Source organism: Saccoglossus kowalevskii, chromosome 4, assembly GCF_978046115.1.
Source record: "Saccoglossus kowalevskii chromosome 4, keSacKowa6.1, whole genome shotgun sequence".
Classification (NCBI taxonomy): Eukaryota; Metazoa; Hemichordata; class Enteropneusta; family Harrimaniidae; genus Saccoglossus; species Saccoglossus kowalevskii.
The window spans coordinates 8,142,104-8,158,567 of record NC_140644.1 but is presented as its reverse complement, the minus strand read 5'-3'; the positions used below and the strand labels follow the sequence as shown (position 1 = coordinate 8,158,567).

The window sequence follows — 16,464 nt, the reverse complement described above, 5'->3', positions numbered from 1 at the left end:
TATGAACGTGGACCCACTTTGTTGACACATGAGGCTTTTCTCCATGGTTCTCTGGGGTTTGTAGGTTGCAATCTAACTTGTTGACCTATATTTAGCTCTGGTAGTTCTTTAGCACTTTTGTCATAATGAAATTTGGACTTCTGTTTTCTAAGTTTTATGTTTTCTGCTACACCTTGGACAACTTGTGGTTGAAGTAATACTTCTGGAGTTGGTAATAGTGTGCGGGCTCTACGTGACATTAATTTCTGTAGTGGGCTGCTGCCATCAGTGCTGGGTGTATTTCGCCAATCTAAAATTGCTAGCTGTAAGTCTTTCTTGTCTTTGTTTGTTTTCTTGATGATCTTTTTTGATATCTTGACAGCTGACTCGACTTTCCCGTTGCTTTGACTGTGGTACGGTGAGCAGGTTATATGTTCGAATTCCCATTCACGTGCGAAGGTTTCATACTCATTGGATATGAATTGCGGTCCGTTGTCTGAAATTACATTCTCTGGAATGCCATGTCTGGCAAAGTGTGATTTAGTACAGTTAACTATAGTTGATGAAGTTGTATCTGTATCTAATTTGTCAAGTTCCCAGTAATCACTATAGTAATCAACAGTAATTAGGTAGTCAGTTTTGTTGTATGTAAACAAATCTTGTCCAACCATTTTCCATGGTCGTGATGGAATCTCGTATGACATCAAAGGTTCTTTTTGTTGTTTACTGAGGTATTCGTTGCAAGGACTACATTGTGTGATTTTGTCCTTTATTTCCGCTGTCATTCCGGGCCAAAATAGTACGTCGCGTGCTCGCCGTATACATGCTTCAGCACCTAAGTGACTTGAATGAATTCTATTGAGCATTTGTGGTCTCAATTGTTTTGGAATTATGATTTGATTTCCTTTTTATAGAACACCATTGTGTACTGTGATTTCTTCTCTGTATGTCCAATAGTCTCTTGCACATATTGGAACATCATCTCTGTTGTCTGGCCATCCAGCTAATACTGTTGTCATTAAGGATTGTAGAGTTGTATCTGTTTGTGTTAGCTTTTGAATTTGCTGATGAGTAGGATCACTAACGTGTTGGTATTGAGCTTGGTTAATGGACTCTATTTCTTGAAACAACTTGTCTTCTATTTTTAGCTGAAATAACTGATATTCTGGCATGTTGGAGCTAGTACTCTTCTCTGTTAAGTATGCTCTGCTGAGCATATCAGCAATGTGCATCTGGTTGCCGGGTTTATATTGTACTTTGATGTTGTACTTTTGAAGACGTAGCATCATGCGCTGTAAGCGTTTCGGTGCTCGGTGTATCGGTTTATTGAAGATAGGTACAAGCGGTTTGTGATCTGAATCTATGGTGATTTCTTCTCGTCCATGTATGTATTGATTAAATCGTTCACATGCGAAAACGATTGCTAAACATTCCTTCTCTATTTGGGCATAGTTTTGCTCAGTGGGAGACAACGATCTTGACGCAAATGTCACAGGTTGTTCGTTTTGAAGAAGTGTGGCACCTAATCCTTTTTCCGAAGCATCGCATTGTATGGTTACCTCGTCATTTACATCGTAGTATTTCAGAATTGGTGCATGGGTGATAAGATGCTTTATTTGACTGAACGATTCTTCTTGCTGCGATTCCCATACAAATACAGCTTTGTCTTCTTTCAGTCGTCTTAACGGTTCGCTGATTTCTGCTAGTTTGGGTAAATCTCTAGCTAAGTAGTTAACGCAACCAAGTAAACGTTGTACTGCTTTTTTGCCATCTGGTCTGGGCATATTCTGTATCGCCTGTATTTTCTGAGGATCTGGTCTGAGTCCATCAGTGGTAATCAGCTCTCCCATAAATGGTACTTCTTTGAGCGATAATCTTAGCTTCTTTTTGTTTAATTTCAAGTTAACCTCTCTCGCTCTCTGCAGTAGACTTCTTAGCTTTTTGTCATGGTCTTCCATGTATTGTTGAGGAGTGTCTCCACATCCAAACACAAGTATGTCATCTGCAATGACTTCAATACCAGGAATATCATCCAATGCGTCATGAAGGCGGCGTTGGAATTCTTCCGAAGCTGATGAAATGCCAAACGGCATCCGTACATATCTGTACCTGCCAAAAGGTGTCCAGAACGTTGTCAGGTAGGAGCTTTGTTCATCCAGTTTGACCTGATGGAAACCATCTTTGGCATCTAGAATCGAGAATACTTTGGCATCGGATAACTTAGGTAGAATTTCGTCTAGCGTTGGCATCTGATACTTGGGACGTTTAATTGCTCGATTTAAATCTCTGGGATCAAGACATACTCTCAACTTGTTTGGTTTCAGAACAACTACAATACTGCTTATCCAGTCTGTGGATTTAGTAACTTTCTTTATTATGCCTTTCCTTTCCATTTCATTTATTTTGGCTTTCAATTTTGCTTTCAGTGGAATGGGAACGCGTCTTGGTACATGCTGTACTGGCTTAATAGTTGAGTCTATTTCAATTTTGTATTCACCAGGCAGGCACCCTAGACCTTCAAACACATCATTGTATTGTTTGATGACGTTATCTTTAGATGTGCATGTAGGAGTTGCTTCCTGTGAAATACTATTCACAACATTAAGAGTAATCAGTCCCATATTTGTACATGTATCACCAGATAGTAGTGGTTTCTGTTTTCCTGCTATAACTTTGAAGTTCAGTGTGTATTCTTTATCTTTAACTTTGCAGATTAGGTTACATTCACCAATAGCATTTACTATGCTATCGTCATAGAGCTTCAACCTTGCTGTTGTTTTCTCTAATGCTGGCTTGCCATGCTGTTTTATGTCACACAGGTCATTATATGTCATCACATTACAGGTTGCACCAGTGTCTAATTGACAATTTATTCTTGTTTCACCAGTCGTATCTCGAAATGTTATTGGTATATAGAATTTCTTTCTATTTCCATATTGAACTGCACCAATAGTATCTATCTTAAATATGGAATCATCAGAATCTGATACTTCATCCTGCAGCTGGTGTAGATTCTGTTGTACTTGACGCTTCTGTTTGCATACAGATTGAAAGTGATTTTGCTTACCACAATTCCTGCAAGTCTTACCATAGGCTGGACATTTGTTCTTGTCACGTTCATGGTTGCTACCACAATATCTACACTGGGAGGACTTATCTTTCGTTTGCTTATACTTGGGTCTTTCTTTGCGTTGCTCAGTATATTTATGTTGATTGCTTTCTGTATGTTTACCTCCTTTCTTTACATAGTTGACTGGGTTTACTGTGACATCATTTCCCATTTGACTTAGCTGTTGCCGTGAAACTTCACTTATTCTAAGCGATTCTATGACTTTGTGTAAGTCACTTGCTTGCTCTCTGAATAATCTTGCTCTTGCTATGGAATCTTTACAGCCAAGGACCAATCTATCTCTAACCATCTCATCTTCGAATGTGCCAAATTTGCATGGTCCAGCTAACTGACGTAGTCAGATTACTAATTGGTCTATGGTTTCATTGGGTTGTTGTTCTGCGTTGTAAAAAACATATCTTTCATACAGAACGTTGCGTTTTGATACGAAGTGTGCTTCTAACTTATCTAAGATTGTCTGAGGCTCTTTCATTTCATCATCTGTGAGTTGCAATCTTTTCAGTATTTTCTTACACTCTGTACCCATTAACATCTTAAGAGTAGCAACTTGGATGGGTTTATCTTTCTTATCAAGCTCAGTGGCTGTTTTGTAATCTTCATATGATTCACGATATGTCTGCCAATTTATTGCTATATTTCCATTACAGTTCATTGGTTCTGGAGCGGGAATGGAATTGTTCGTTGCCATGATCAATCACTGGGGTCAACGCTGACAAAAAATTTTTACGCTATGTTACTCACGGTTTTGAAGTGTAGTGCTGCACACATCTGAGTCAGTTTGAAGGCTGGATACTTCAAAAAAAATGTTTGCACTCACATATATTCAATCGGTGATATTGTCAAACTGTTCACAACATTAATAGCGGCGATCTGTGCTCAAACACATGTACGGAGTCAAACTTGCCAGTCTTGTATTTTTCTTTGCTCAATAGTCTTCGTTTTGGTAGCTGTGTTGTAATCCAGGCTTTTCTACTGTGATCCACACTATTTTCGCCAAAACTTCACCACTTCTGACACCATGTTATGGGTTCTGTTCATTGAAGATAATTAATGACAAGACGAGTGACTGAACACTGACAGCATATCTAAGACGCCATGTTTATATTCTACACCAAGAGGTCAGAAAGAGGCTGCATACATTAAGTGTATAAACAAGCGGGTTATCAGTATGGACGCTGAGGGCGCCATATATTACATAAGGCTAACTCCCTAACAATGTGCGCCAACATTGATATCAACACTGTACTGTTTAACACAGCAATGGGATCGACAAATTTTGGAATCATCACATAAGTAATGTGCGCCAACATTGATATCAACAACAGACGTTTACTGTCTCAATGAAACTGACAAATAATTCAAAATGAGGCCAAGTCGAGAAATTGTGTTTATTGCTACACTTGCATTTCGAGTATACATACCCTAAATAGACGTAGTCAGCAGGAGTCGAACCTGCGTTGGCAGAGCCCAATGGATTTTTAGTCCATCGCCATAACCACCCGGCGACGACTACTGCTCTGTTGTACTGTTTAACACAGCAATGGGATCGACAAATTTTGGAGTCATCACATAAGTAATGTGCGCCAACATTGATATCAACAACAGACGTTTACTGTCTCTATGAAACTGACAAATAATTCAAAATTAGGCTATATAATTGTGTTTATTGCTACACTTGCATTTCGAGTATGCATACCCTAAAAAAAACGTAATCGGCAGGATTCGAACCTGCGCGGGCAGAGCCCAATGGATTTCTAGTCCACCCGGCGACGACTACTGCTCTGTTGTACTGTTTAACACAGCAATAGGATCGACAAATTTTGGAGTCATCACATAAGTAATGTGCGCCAACATTGATATCAACAACAGACGTTTACTGTCTCAATGAAACTGACAAATAATTCAAAATTAGGCTATATAATTGTGTTTATTGCTACACTTGCATTTCGAGTATACATACCCTAAAAAAACGTAATCGGCAGGATTCGAACCTGCGCGGGCAGAGCCCAATGGATTTCTAGTCCATCGCCTTAACCACTCGGCCACGACTATTGTTATGTTGTACTGTTTAACACGAAATGGGATCGACAAATTTTGGAATCATAAATAATGTGCGCCAACATTGATATCAACAATGAAACTGACAAATAATTCAAAATTAGGCTATATAATTGTGTTTATTGCTACACTTGCATTTCGAGTATACATACCCTAAATAAACGTAATCGGCAGGATTCGAACCTGCGCGTGCAGAGCCCAATGGATTTCTAGTCCATCGCCTTAACCACTCGGCCACGACTACTGTTATGTTGTACTGTTTAACACAGCAATGGGATCGACAAATTTTGGAATCATCACACAAGTAATGTGCGCCAACATTGATATCAACAACAGACGTTTAGTGTCTCAATGAAACTTTCAAATAATTCAAAATTAGGCTATATAATTGTGTTTATTGCTACACTTGCATTTCGAGTATACATACCCTAAAAAACGTAGTCGGCAGGATTCGAACCTGCACGGGCAGAGACCAATGGATTTCTAGTCCATCGCCTTAACCACTCGGCCTCGACTACTGTTATGTTGTACTGTTTAACACAGCAATGGGATCGACAAATTTTGGAATCATCACATAAATAATGTGCGCCAACATTGATATCAACAATGAAACTTTCAAATAATTCAAAATTTGGCCAAGTAGAGAAATTGTGTTTATTGCTACACTTGCATTTCGAGTATACATACCCTAAATAGACGTAGTCGGCAGGATTCGAACCTGCGCGGGCAGAGCCAATGGATTTCTAGTCCATCGCCTTAACCACTCGGCCACGACTACTGCTATGTTGTACTCTTTAACACAGCAATGGGGTCGACAAATTTTGGAATCATTACATAAATAATGTGCGCCAACATTGATTTCAACAATAGACGTTTACTGTCTCAATGAAACTTTCAAATAATTCAAAATTAGGCCATATAAGGGAATTGTGTGTATTGCTACACTTGCATTTTGAGTATACATACCCTAAATAGACGTAGTCGGCAGGATTCGAACCTGCGCGGGAAGAGCCCAATGGATTTCTAGTCCATCGCCTTAACCACTCGGCCACGACTACTGCTATGTTGTACTGTTTAACACAGCAATGGGATCGACAAATTTTTGAATCATCACATAAGTAATGTGCGCCAACATTGATATCAACAATGAAATTTCCAAATAATTCAAAATTAGGCCAAGTAGAGAAATTGCGTTTATTGCTACACTTGCATTTCGAGTATACATACCCTAAATAGACGTAGTCGGCAGGATTCGAACCTGCGCGGGCAGAGCCCAATGGATTTCTAGTCCATCGCCTTAACCACTCGGCCACGACTACTGCTATGTTTTACTGTTTAACACAGCAATGGGATCGACAAATTTTTGAATCATCACATAAGTAATGTGCGCGAACATTGATATCAACAATAGATGTTTACTGTCTCAATGAGACTTTCAAATAATTCAAAATTAGGCTATATAAGGGAATTGGGTTTATTGCTACACTTGCATTTCGAGTATACATACCCTAAATTGACGTAGTCGGCAGGATTCGAACCTGCGCAGGCAGAGCTCAATGGATTTCTAGTCCATCGCCTTAACCACTCGGCCACGACTACTGCTATGTTGTACTGTTTAACACAGCAATGGGATCGACAAATTTTTGAATCATCACATAAATAATGTGCGCCAACATTGATATCAACAATGAAACTTCCAAATAATTCAAAATTAGGCCAAGTAGAGAAATTGTGTTTATTGCTACACTTGCATTTCGAGTATACATACCCTAAATAGACGTAGTCGGCAGGATTCGAACCTGCGCGGGCAGAGCCCAATGGATTTCTAGTCCATCGCCTTAACCACTCGGCCACGACTACTGCTATGTTGGACTGTTTAACACAGCAATGGGATCGACACATTTTTGAATCATCACATAAGTAATGTGCGCCAACATTGATATCAACAATAGATGTTTACTGTCTCAAAGAAACTTTCAAATAATTCAAAATTAGGCTATATAAGGGAATTGTGTTTATTGCTGCATTTGCATTTCGAGTATACATACCCTAAATAGACGTAGTCGGCAGGATTCGAACAATGGATTTCTAGTCCATCGCCTTAACCACTCGGCCACGACTACTGCTATGTTGTACTGTTTAACACAGCAATGTGATCGACAAATTTTTGAATCATCACATAAGTAATGTGCGCCAACATTGATATCAACAACAGATGTTTACTGTCTCAATGAAACTTTCAAATAATTCAAAATTAGGCTATATAAGGGAATTGGGTTTATTGCTACACTTGCATTTCGAGTATACATACCCTAAATAGACGTAGTCGGCAGGATTCGAACCTGCGCGGGCAGAGCCCAATGGGTTTCTAGTCCATCGCCTTAACCACTCGGCCACGACTACTGCTATGTTGTACTGTTTAACACAGCAATGGGATCGACAAATTTTTGAATCATCACATAAATAATGTGCGCCAACATTGATAACAACAATGAAACTTCCAAATAATTCAAAATTAGGCCAAGTAGAGAAATTGTGTTTATTGCAACACTTGCATTTCGAGTATACATACCCTAAATAGACGTAGTCAGCAGGAATCGAACCTGCGCGGGCAGAGCCCAATAGATTTCTTGTCCATCGCCTTAACCACTCGGCCACGACTACTGTTATATTGTACTGTTGAACACAGCAATGGAATCGACAAATTTTTGAATCATCACATAAATAATGTGCGCCAACATTGATATCAACAATGAAACTTCCAAATAATTCAAAATTAGGCCAAGTAGAGAAATTGTGTTTATTGCTACACTTGCATTTCGAGTATACATACCCTAAATAGACGTAGTCGGCAGGAATCGAACCTGCGCGGGCAGAGCCCAATGGATTTCTAGTCCATCGCCTTAACCTCTCGGCCACGACTACTGTTATGTTGTACTGTTTAACACAGCAATGGGATCGACAAATTTTGAAATCATCACACAAGTAATGTGCGCCAACATTGATATCAACAACAGACGTTTAGTGTCTCAATGAAACTTTCAAATAATTCAAAATTAGGCTATATAATTGTGTTTATTGCTACACTTGCATTTCGAGTATACATACCCTAAAAAACGTAGTCGGCAGGATTCGAACCTGCGCGGGCAGAGACCAATGGATTTCTAGTCCATCGCCTTAACCACTCGGCCTCGACTACTGTTATGTTGTACTGTTTAACACAGCAATGGGATCGACAAATTTTGGAATCATCACATAAATAATGTGCGCCAACATTGATATCAACAATGAAACTTTCAAATAATTCAAAATTTGGCCAAGTAGAGAAATTGTGTTTATTGCTACACTTGCATTTCGAGTATACATACCCTAAATAGACGAAGTCGGCAGGATTCGAACCTGTGCGGGTAGAGCCAATGGATTTCTAGTCCATCGCCTTAACCACTCGGCCACGACTACTGCTATGTTGTACTCTTTAACACAGCAATGGGGTCGACAAATTTTGGAATCATTACATAAATAATGTGCGCCAACATTGATTTCAACAATAGACGTTTACTGTCTCAATGAAACTTTCAAATAATTCAAAATTAGGCCATATAAGGGAATTGTGTGTATTGCTACACTTGCATTTTGAGTATACATACCCTAAATAGACGTAGTCGGCAGGATTCGAACCTGCGCGGGAAGAGCCCAATGGATTTCTAGTCCATCGCCTTAACCACTCGGCCACGACTACTGCTATGTTGTACTGTTTAACACAGCAATGGGATCGACAAATTTTTGAATCATCACATAAGTAATGTACGCCAACATTGATATCAACGATAGATGTTTACTGTCTCAAAGAAACTTTCAAATAATTCAAAATTAGGCTATATAAGGGAATTGTGTTTATTGCTGCACTTGCATTTCGAGTATACATACCCTAAATAGACGTAGTCGGCAGGATTCGAACAATGGATTTCTAGTCCATGGCCTTAACCACTCGGCCACGACTACTGCTATGTTGTACTGTTTAACACAGCAATGGGATTGACAAATTTTAGAATCATCACATAAGTAATGTGCGCCAACATTGATATCAACAATGAAATTTCCAATTAATTCAAAATTAGGCCAAGTAGAGAAATTGCGTTTATTGCTACACTTGCATTTCGAGTATACATACCCTAAATAGACGTAGTCGGCAGGATTCGAACCTGCGCGGGCAGAGCCCAATGGATTTCTAGTCCATCGCCTTAACCACTCGGCCACGTCTACTGCTATGTTTTACTGTTTAACACAGCAATGGGATCGACAAATTTTTGAATCATCACATAAGTAATGTGCGCGAACATTGATATCAACAATAGATGTTTACTGTCTCAATGAGACTTTCAAATAATTCAAAATTAGGCTATATAAGGGAATTGGGTTTATTGCTACACTTGCATTTCGAGTATACATACCCTAAATTGACGTAGTCGGCAGGATTCGAACCTGCGCAGGCAGAGCTCAATGGATTTCTAGTCCATCGCCTTAACCACTCGGCCACGACTACTGCTATGTTGTACTGTTTAACACAGCAATGGGATCGACAAATTTTTGAATCATCACATAAATAATGTGCGCCAACATTGATATCAACAACAGATGTTTACTGTCTCAATGAAACTTTCAAATAATTCAAAATTAGGCCAAGTAGAGAAATTGTGTTTATTGCTACACTTGCATTTCGAGTATACATACCCTAAATAGACGTAGTCAGCAGGAATCGAACCTGCGCGGGCAGAGCCCAATGGATTTCTAGTCCATCGCCTTAACCACTCGGCCACGACTACTGTTATGTTGTACTGTTGAACACAGCAATGGAATCGACAAATTTTTGAATCATCACATAAATAATGTGCGCTAACATTGATATCAACAATGAAACTTCCAAATAATTCAAAATTAGGCCAAGTAGAGAAATTGTGTTTATTGCTACACTTGCATTTCGAGTATACATACCCTAAAAAAACGTAGTCGGCAGGATTCGAACCTGCGCGGGCAGAGACCAATGGATTTCTAGTCCATCGCCTTAACCACTCGGCCTCGACTACTGTTATGTTGTACTGTTTAACACAGCAATGGGATCGACAAATTTTGGAATCATCACATAAATAATGTGCGCCAACATTGATATCAACAATGAAACTTTCAAATAATTCAAAATTTGGCCAAGTAGAGAAATTGTGTTTATTGCTACACTTGCATTTCGAGTATACATACCCTAAATAGACGTAGTCGGCAGGATTCGAACCTGCGCGGGTAGAGCCAATGGATTTCTAGTCCATCGCCTTAACCACTCGGCCACGACTACTGCTATGTTGTACTCTTTAACACAGCAATGGGGTCGACAAATTTTGGAATCATTACATAAATAATGTGCGCCAACATTGATTTCAACAATAGACGTTTACTGTCTCAATGAAACTTTCAAATAATTCAAAATTAGGCCATATAAGGGAATTGTGTGTATTGCTACACTTGCATTTTGAGTATACATACCCTAAATAGACGTAGTCGGCAGGATTCGAACCTGCGCGGGAAGAGCCCAATGGATTTCTAGTCCATCGCCTTAACCACTCGGCCACGACTACTGCTATGTTGTACTGTTTAACACAGCAATGGGATCGACAAATTTTTGAATCATCACATAAGTAATGTACGCCAACATTGATATCAACGATAGATGTTTACTGTCTCAAAGAAACTTTCAAATAATTCAAAATTAGGCTATATAAGGGAATTGTGTTTATTGCTGCACTTGCATTTCGAGTATACATACCCTAAATAGACGTAGTCGGCAGGATTCGAACAATGGATTTCTAGTCCATGGCCTTAACCACTCGGCCACGACTACTGCTATGTTGTACTGTTTAACACAGCAATGGGATTGACAAATTTTAGAATCATCACATAAGTAATGTGCGCCAACATTGATATCAACAATGAAATTTCCAATTAATTCAAAATTAGGCCAAGTAGAGAAATTGCGTTTATTGCTACACTTGCATTTCGAGTATACATACCCTAAATAGACGTAGTCGGCAGGATTCGAACCTGCGCGGGCAGAGCCCAATGGATTTCTAGTCCATCGCCTTAACCACTCGGCCACGTCTACTGCTATGTTTTACTGTTTAACACAGCAATGGGATCGACAAATTTTTGAATCATCACATAAGTAATGTGCGCGAACATTGATATCAACAATAGATGTTTACTGTCTCAATGAGACTTTCAAATAATTCAAAATTAGGCTATATAAGGGAATTGGGTTTATTGCTACACTTGCATTTCGAGTATACATACCCTAAATTGACGTAGTCGGCAGGATTCGAACCTGCGCAGGCAGAGCTCAATGGATTTCTAGTCCATCGCCTTAACCACTCGGCCACGACTACTGCTATGTTGTACTGTTTAACACAGCAATGGGATCGACAAATTTTTGAATCATCACATAAATAATGTGCGCCAACATTGATATCAACAACAGATGTTTACTGTCTCAATGAAACTTTCAAATAATTCAAAATTAGGCCAAGTAGAGAAATTGTGTTTATTGCTACACTTGCATTTCGAGTATACATACCCTAAATAGACGTAGTCAGCAGGAATCGAACCTGCGCGGGCAGAGCCCAATGGATTTCTAGTCCATCGCCTTAACCACTCGGCCACGACTACTGTTATGTTGTACTGTTGAACACAGCAATGGAATCGACAAATTTTTGAATCATCACATAAATAATGTGCGCTAACATTGATATCAACAATGAAACTTCCAAATAATTCAAAATTAGGCCAAGTAGAGAAATTGTGTTTATTGCTACACTTGCATTTCGAGTATACATACCCTAAAAAAACGTAGTCGGCAGGATTCGAACCTGCGCGGGCAGAGACCAATGGATTTCTAGTCCATCGCCTTAACCACTCGGCCTCGACTACTGTTATGTTGTACTGTTTAACACAGCAATGGGATCGACAAATTTTGGAATCATCACATAAATAATGTGCGCCAACATTGATATCAACAATGAAACTTTCAAATAATTCAAAATTTGGCCAAGTAGAGAAATTGTGTTTATTGCTACACTTGCATTTCGAGTATACATACCCTAAATAGACGTAGTCGGCAGGATTCGAACCTGCGCGGGCAGAGCCAATGGATTTCTAGTCCATCGCCTTAACCACTCGGCCACGAATACTGCTATGTTGTACTCTTTAACACAGCAATGGGGTCGACAAATTTTGGAATCATTACATAAATAATGTGCGCCAACATTGATTTCAACAATAGACGTTTACTGTCTCAATGAAACTTTCAAATAATTCAAAATTAGGCCATATAAGGGAATTGTGTGTATTGCTACACTTGCATTTTGAGTATACATACCCTAAATAGACGTAGTCGGCAGGATTCGAACCTGCGCGGGAAGAGCCCAATGGATTTCTAGTCCATCGCCTTAACCACTCGGCCACGACTACTGCTATGTTGGACTGTTTAACACAGCAATGGGATCGACAAATTTTTGAATCATCACATAAGTAATGTGCGCCAACATTGATATCAACAATAGATGTTTACTGTCTCAAAGAAACTTTCAAATAATTCAAAATTAGGCTATACAAGGGAATTGTGTTTATTGCTGCACTTGCATTTCGAGTATACATACCCTAAATAGACGTAGTCGGCAGGATTCGAACAATGGATTTCTAGTCCATCGCCTTAACCACTCGGCCACGACTACTGCTATGTTGTACTGTTTAACACAGCAATGGGATCGACAAATTTTTGAATCATCACATAAGTAATGTGCGCCAACATTGATACCAACAATGAAATTTCCAAATAATTCAAAATTAGGCCAAGTAGAGAAATTGCGTTTCTTGCTACACTTGCATTTCGAGTATACATACCCTAAATAGACGTAGTCGGCAGGATTCGAACCTGCGCGGGCAGAGCCCAATGGATTTCTAGTCCATCGCCTTAACCACTCGGCCACGACTACTGCTATGTTTTACTGTTTAACACAGCAATGGGATCGACAAATTTTTGAATCATCACATAAGTAATGTGCGCGAACATTGATATCAACAATAGATGTTTACTGTCTCAATGAGACTTTCAAATAATTCAAAATTAGGCTATATAAGGGAATTGGGTTTATTGCTACACTTGCATTTCGAGTATACATACCCTAAATTGACGTAGTCGACAGGATTCGAACCTGCGCAGGCAGAGCTCAATGGATTTCTAGTCCATCGCCTTAACCACTCGGCCATGACGTACTGTTTAACACAGCAATGGGATCGACAAATTTTTGAATCATCACATAAATAATGTGCGCCAACATTGATATCAACAATGAAACTTCCAAATAATTCAAAATTAGGCCAAGTAGAGAAATTGTGTTTATTGCTACATTTGCATTTCGAGTATACATACCCTAAATAGACGTAGTCGGCAGGATTCGAACCTGCGCGGGCATAGCCCAATGGATTTCTAGTCCATCGCCTTAACCACTCGGCCACGACTACTGTTAAGTTGTACTGTTGAACACAGCAATGGGATCGACAAATTTTGGAATCATCACACAAGTAATGTGCGCCAACATTGATATCAACAACAGACGTTTAGTGTCTCAATGAAACTTTCAAATAATTCAAAATTAGGCTATATAATTGTGTTTATTACTACACTTGCATTTCGAGTATACATACCCTAAAAAATGTAGTCGGCAGGATTCGAACCTGCGCGGGCAGAGGCCAATGGATTTCTAGTCCATCGCCTTAACCACTCGTCCACGACTACTGCTGTGTTGTACTGTTTAACACAGCAATGGGATCGACAAATTTTGGAATCATCAAATAAATGATGTGCGCCAACATTGATATCAACAATGAAACTTTCAAATAATTCAAAATTAGGCCAAGTAGAGAGATTGTGTTTATTGCTACACTTGCATTTCGAGTATACATACCCTAAATTGACGTAGTCGGCAGGATTCGAACCTGCGCGGGCAGAGCCCAATGGATTTCTAGTCCATCGCCTTAACCACTCGGCCACGACTACTGTTATGTTGTACTATTTAACACAGCAATGGGATCGACAAATTTTGGAATCATCACATCAGTAATGTGCGCCAACATTGATATCAACAACAGACGTTTACTGTCTCAATGAAACTGACAAATAATTCATAATGAGGCCAAGTCGAGAAATTGTGTTCATTGCTACACTTGCATTTCGAGTATACATACCCTAAATAGACGTAGTCAGCAGGATTCGAACCTGCGTTGGCAGAGCCCAATGGATTTTTAGTCCATCGCCATAACCACCCGGCGACGACTACTGCTCTGTTGTACTGTTTAACACAGCAATGGGATCGACAAATTTTGGAGTCATCACATAAGTAATGTGCGCCAACATTGATATCAACAACAGACGTTTACTGTCTCAATGAAACTGACAAATAATTCAAAATTAGGCTATATAATTGTGTTTATTGCTACACTTGCATTTCGTGTATACATACCCTAAAAAACGTAATCGTCAGGATTCGAACCTGCGCGGGCAGAGCCCAATGGATTTCTAGTCCATCGCCTTAACCACTCGGCCACGACTACTGTTATGTTGTACTGTTTAACACGCAATGGGATCGACAAATTTTGGAATCATCACATAAGTAATGTGCGCCAACATTGATATCAACAATAGATGTTTACTGTCTCAATGAGACTTTCAAATAATTAAAAATTAGGCTATATAAGGGAATTGTGTTTATTGCTACACGTGCATTTCGAGTATACATACCCTAAATAGACGTAGTCGGCAGGATTCGAACCTGCGCGGGCAGAGCCCAATGGATTTCTAGTCCACCGCCTTAACCACTCGGCCACGACTACTGTTATGTTGTACTGTTTAACACAGCAATGGGATCGACAAATTTTGGAATCATAAATAATGTGCGCCAACATTGATATCAACAATAGATGTTTACTGTCTCAATGAGACTTTCAAATAATTAAAAATTAGGCTATATAAGGGAATTGTGTTTATTGCTACACTTGCATTTCGAGTATACATACCCTAAATAGACGTAGTCAGCAGGATTCGAACCTGCGTTGGCAGAGCCCAATGGATTTTTAGTCCATCGCCATAACCACCCGGCGACGACTACTGCTCTGTTGTACTGTTTAACACAGCAATGGGATCGACAAATTTTGGAGTCATCACATAAGTAATGTGCGCCAACATTGATATCAACAACAGACGTTTACTGTCTCAATGAAACTGACAAATAATTCAAAATTAGGCTATATAATTGTGTTTATTGCTACACTTGCATTTCGTGTATACATACCCTAAAAAAACGTAATCGTCAGGATTCGAACCTGCGCGGGCAGAGCCCAATGGATTTCTAGTCCATCGCATTAACCACTCGGCCACGACTACTGTTATGTTGTACTGTTTAACACGCAATGGGATCGACAAATTTTGGAATCATAAATAATGTGCGCCAACATTGATATCAACAATGAAACTTTCAAATAATTCAAAATTAGGCCAAGTAGAGAAAATGTGTTTACACTTGCATTTCGAGTATACATACCCTAAATAGACGTAGTCGGCAGGATTCGAACCTGCGCGGGCAGAGCCCAATGGATTTCTAGTCCATCGCCTTAACCACTCGGCCACGACTACTGCTATGTTGTACTGTTTAACACAGCAATGGGATCGACAAATTTTGGAATCATCACATAAATGATGTGCGCCAACATTGATATCAACAATGAAACTTTCAAATAATTCAAAATTAGGCCAAGTAGAGAAATTGTGTTTATTGCTACACTTGCATTTCGAGTATACATACCCTAAATTGACGTAGTCGGCAGAATTCGAACCTGCGCGGGCAGAGCCCAATGGATTTCTAGTCCATCGCCTTAACCACTCGGCCACGACTACTGTTATGTTGTACTGTTTAACACAGCAATGGGATCGACAAATTTTGGAATCATCACATAAGTAATGTGCGCCAACATTGATATCAACAACAGACGTTTACTGTCTCAATGAAACTGACAAATAATTCAAAATTAGGCTATATAATTGTGTTTATTGCTACACTTGCATTTCGAGTATACATACCCTAAAAAAAACGTAATCGGCAGGATTCGAACCTGCGCGGGCAGAGCCCAATGGATTTCTAGTCCATCGCCTTAACCACTCGGCCACGACTACTGTTATGTTGTACTGTTTAACACAGCAACGG

At 39.5% G+C, this 16,464-nt stretch overlaps 29 non-coding genes across 29 annotated transcripts; all 29 read right to left on the bottom strand.

Moving 5' to 3' along the window:
* Nucleotides 1–4,540: 4,540 nt before the first annotated feature.
* Nucleotides 4,541–4,622, bottom strand: TRNAF-AAA (transfer RNA phenylalanine (anticodon AAA)). Its single transcript has one exon. It is a non-coding gene; the product is annotated as a tRNA-Phe (tRNA).
* A 457-nt stretch (nucleotides 4,623–5,079) lies between these two features.
* On the bottom strand, nucleotides 5,080–5,161 carry TRNAS-AGA (transfer RNA serine (anticodon AGA)). The gene has a single exon. It is a non-coding gene; the product is annotated as a tRNA-Ser (tRNA).
* A 168-nt stretch (nucleotides 5,162–5,329) lies between these two features.
* On the bottom strand, nucleotides 5,330–5,411 carry TRNAS-AGA (transfer RNA serine (anticodon AGA)). Its single transcript has one exon. It is a non-coding gene; the product is annotated as a tRNA-Ser (tRNA).
* A 453-nt stretch (nucleotides 5,412–5,864) lies between these two features.
* Nucleotides 5,865–5,945, bottom strand: TRNAS-AGA (transfer RNA serine (anticodon AGA)). The gene has a single exon. It is a non-coding gene; the product is annotated as a tRNA-Ser (tRNA).
* Nucleotides 5,946–6,143: 198 nt separating this feature from the next.
* Nucleotides 6,144–6,225, bottom strand: TRNAS-AGA (transfer RNA serine (anticodon AGA)). Its single transcript has one exon. It is a non-coding gene; the product is annotated as a tRNA-Ser (tRNA).
* Nucleotides 6,226–6,404: 179 nt separating this feature from the next.
* On the bottom strand, nucleotides 6,405–6,486 carry TRNAS-AGA (transfer RNA serine (anticodon AGA)). The gene has a single exon. It is a non-coding gene; the product is annotated as a tRNA-Ser (tRNA).
* Nucleotides 6,487–6,684: 198 nt separating this feature from the next.
* TRNAS-AGA (transfer RNA serine (anticodon AGA)) lies at nucleotides 6,685–6,766 on the bottom strand. Its single transcript has one exon. It is a non-coding gene; the product is annotated as a tRNA-Ser (tRNA).
* A 179-nt stretch (nucleotides 6,767–6,945) lies between these two features.
* TRNAS-AGA (transfer RNA serine (anticodon AGA)) lies at nucleotides 6,946–7,027 on the bottom strand. The gene has a single exon. It is a non-coding gene; the product is annotated as a tRNA-Ser (tRNA).
* Nucleotides 7,028–7,488: 461 nt separating this feature from the next.
* Nucleotides 7,489–7,570, bottom strand: TRNAS-AGA (transfer RNA serine (anticodon AGA)). Its single transcript has one exon. It is a non-coding gene; the product is annotated as a tRNA-Ser (tRNA).
* Nucleotides 7,571–8,010: 440 nt separating this feature from the next.
* TRNAS-AGA (transfer RNA serine (anticodon AGA)) lies at nucleotides 8,011–8,092 on the bottom strand. The gene has a single exon. It is a non-coding gene; the product is annotated as a tRNA-Ser (tRNA).
* Nucleotides 8,093–8,824: 732 nt separating this feature from the next.
* TRNAS-AGA (transfer RNA serine (anticodon AGA)) lies at nucleotides 8,825–8,906 on the bottom strand. Its single transcript has one exon. It is a non-coding gene; the product is annotated as a tRNA-Ser (tRNA).
* Nucleotides 8,907–9,348: 442 nt separating this feature from the next.
* TRNAS-AGA (transfer RNA serine (anticodon AGA)) lies at nucleotides 9,349–9,430 on the bottom strand. Its single transcript has one exon. It is a non-coding gene; the product is annotated as a tRNA-Ser (tRNA).
* Nucleotides 9,431–9,628: 198 nt separating this feature from the next.
* Nucleotides 9,629–9,710, bottom strand: TRNAS-AGA (transfer RNA serine (anticodon AGA)). The gene has a single exon. It is a non-coding gene; the product is annotated as a tRNA-Ser (tRNA).
* Nucleotides 9,711–9,908: 198 nt separating this feature from the next.
* On the bottom strand, nucleotides 9,909–9,990 carry TRNAS-AGA (transfer RNA serine (anticodon AGA)). The gene has a single exon. It is a non-coding gene; the product is annotated as a tRNA-Ser (tRNA).
* A 440-nt stretch (nucleotides 9,991–10,430) lies between these two features.
* On the bottom strand, nucleotides 10,431–10,511 carry TRNAS-AGA (transfer RNA serine (anticodon AGA)). The gene has a single exon. It is a non-coding gene; the product is annotated as a tRNA-Ser (tRNA).
* A 198-nt stretch (nucleotides 10,512–10,709) lies between these two features.
* TRNAS-AGA (transfer RNA serine (anticodon AGA)) lies at nucleotides 10,710–10,791 on the bottom strand. The gene has a single exon. It is a non-coding gene; the product is annotated as a tRNA-Ser (tRNA).
* Nucleotides 10,792–11,233: 442 nt separating this feature from the next.
* TRNAS-AGA (transfer RNA serine (anticodon AGA)) lies at nucleotides 11,234–11,315 on the bottom strand. The gene has a single exon. It is a non-coding gene; the product is annotated as a tRNA-Ser (tRNA).
* A 198-nt stretch (nucleotides 11,316–11,513) lies between these two features.
* TRNAS-AGA (transfer RNA serine (anticodon AGA)) lies at nucleotides 11,514–11,595 on the bottom strand. The gene has a single exon. It is a non-coding gene; the product is annotated as a tRNA-Ser (tRNA).
* A 198-nt stretch (nucleotides 11,596–11,793) lies between these two features.
* Nucleotides 11,794–11,875, bottom strand: TRNAS-AGA (transfer RNA serine (anticodon AGA)). Its single transcript has one exon. It is a non-coding gene; the product is annotated as a tRNA-Ser (tRNA).
* Nucleotides 11,876–12,594: 719 nt separating this feature from the next.
* TRNAS-AGA (transfer RNA serine (anticodon AGA)) lies at nucleotides 12,595–12,676 on the bottom strand. The gene has a single exon. It is a non-coding gene; the product is annotated as a tRNA-Ser (tRNA).
* A 442-nt stretch (nucleotides 12,677–13,118) lies between these two features.
* On the bottom strand, nucleotides 13,119–13,200 carry TRNAS-AGA (transfer RNA serine (anticodon AGA)). The gene has a single exon. It is a non-coding gene; the product is annotated as a tRNA-Ser (tRNA).
* A 447-nt stretch (nucleotides 13,201–13,647) lies between these two features.
* TRNAS-AGA (transfer RNA serine (anticodon AGA)) lies at nucleotides 13,648–13,729 on the bottom strand. Its single transcript has one exon. It is a non-coding gene; the product is annotated as a tRNA-Ser (tRNA).
* A 453-nt stretch (nucleotides 13,730–14,182) lies between these two features.
* TRNAS-AGA (transfer RNA serine (anticodon AGA)) lies at nucleotides 14,183–14,264 on the bottom strand. The gene has a single exon. It is a non-coding gene; the product is annotated as a tRNA-Ser (tRNA).
* Nucleotides 14,265–14,462: 198 nt separating this feature from the next.
* TRNAF-AAA (transfer RNA phenylalanine (anticodon AAA)) lies at nucleotides 14,463–14,544 on the bottom strand. The gene has a single exon. It is a non-coding gene; the product is annotated as a tRNA-Phe (tRNA).
* A 471-nt stretch (nucleotides 14,545–15,015) lies between these two features.
* Nucleotides 15,016–15,097, bottom strand: TRNAS-AGA (transfer RNA serine (anticodon AGA)). The gene has a single exon. It is a non-coding gene; the product is annotated as a tRNA-Ser (tRNA).
* Nucleotides 15,098–15,290: 193 nt separating this feature from the next.
* On the bottom strand, nucleotides 15,291–15,372 carry TRNAF-AAA (transfer RNA phenylalanine (anticodon AAA)). Its single transcript has one exon. It is a non-coding gene; the product is annotated as a tRNA-Phe (tRNA).
* A 442-nt stretch (nucleotides 15,373–15,814) lies between these two features.
* TRNAS-AGA (transfer RNA serine (anticodon AGA)) lies at nucleotides 15,815–15,896 on the bottom strand. The gene has a single exon. It is a non-coding gene; the product is annotated as a tRNA-Ser (tRNA).
* Nucleotides 15,897–16,075: 179 nt separating this feature from the next.
* TRNAS-AGA (transfer RNA serine (anticodon AGA)) lies at nucleotides 16,076–16,157 on the bottom strand. Its single transcript has one exon. It is a non-coding gene; the product is annotated as a tRNA-Ser (tRNA).
* A 194-nt stretch (nucleotides 16,158–16,351) lies between these two features.
* TRNAS-AGA (transfer RNA serine (anticodon AGA)) lies at nucleotides 16,352–16,433 on the bottom strand. The gene has a single exon. It is a non-coding gene; the product is annotated as a tRNA-Ser (tRNA).
* Nucleotides 16,434–16,464: the final 31 nt, after the last annotated feature.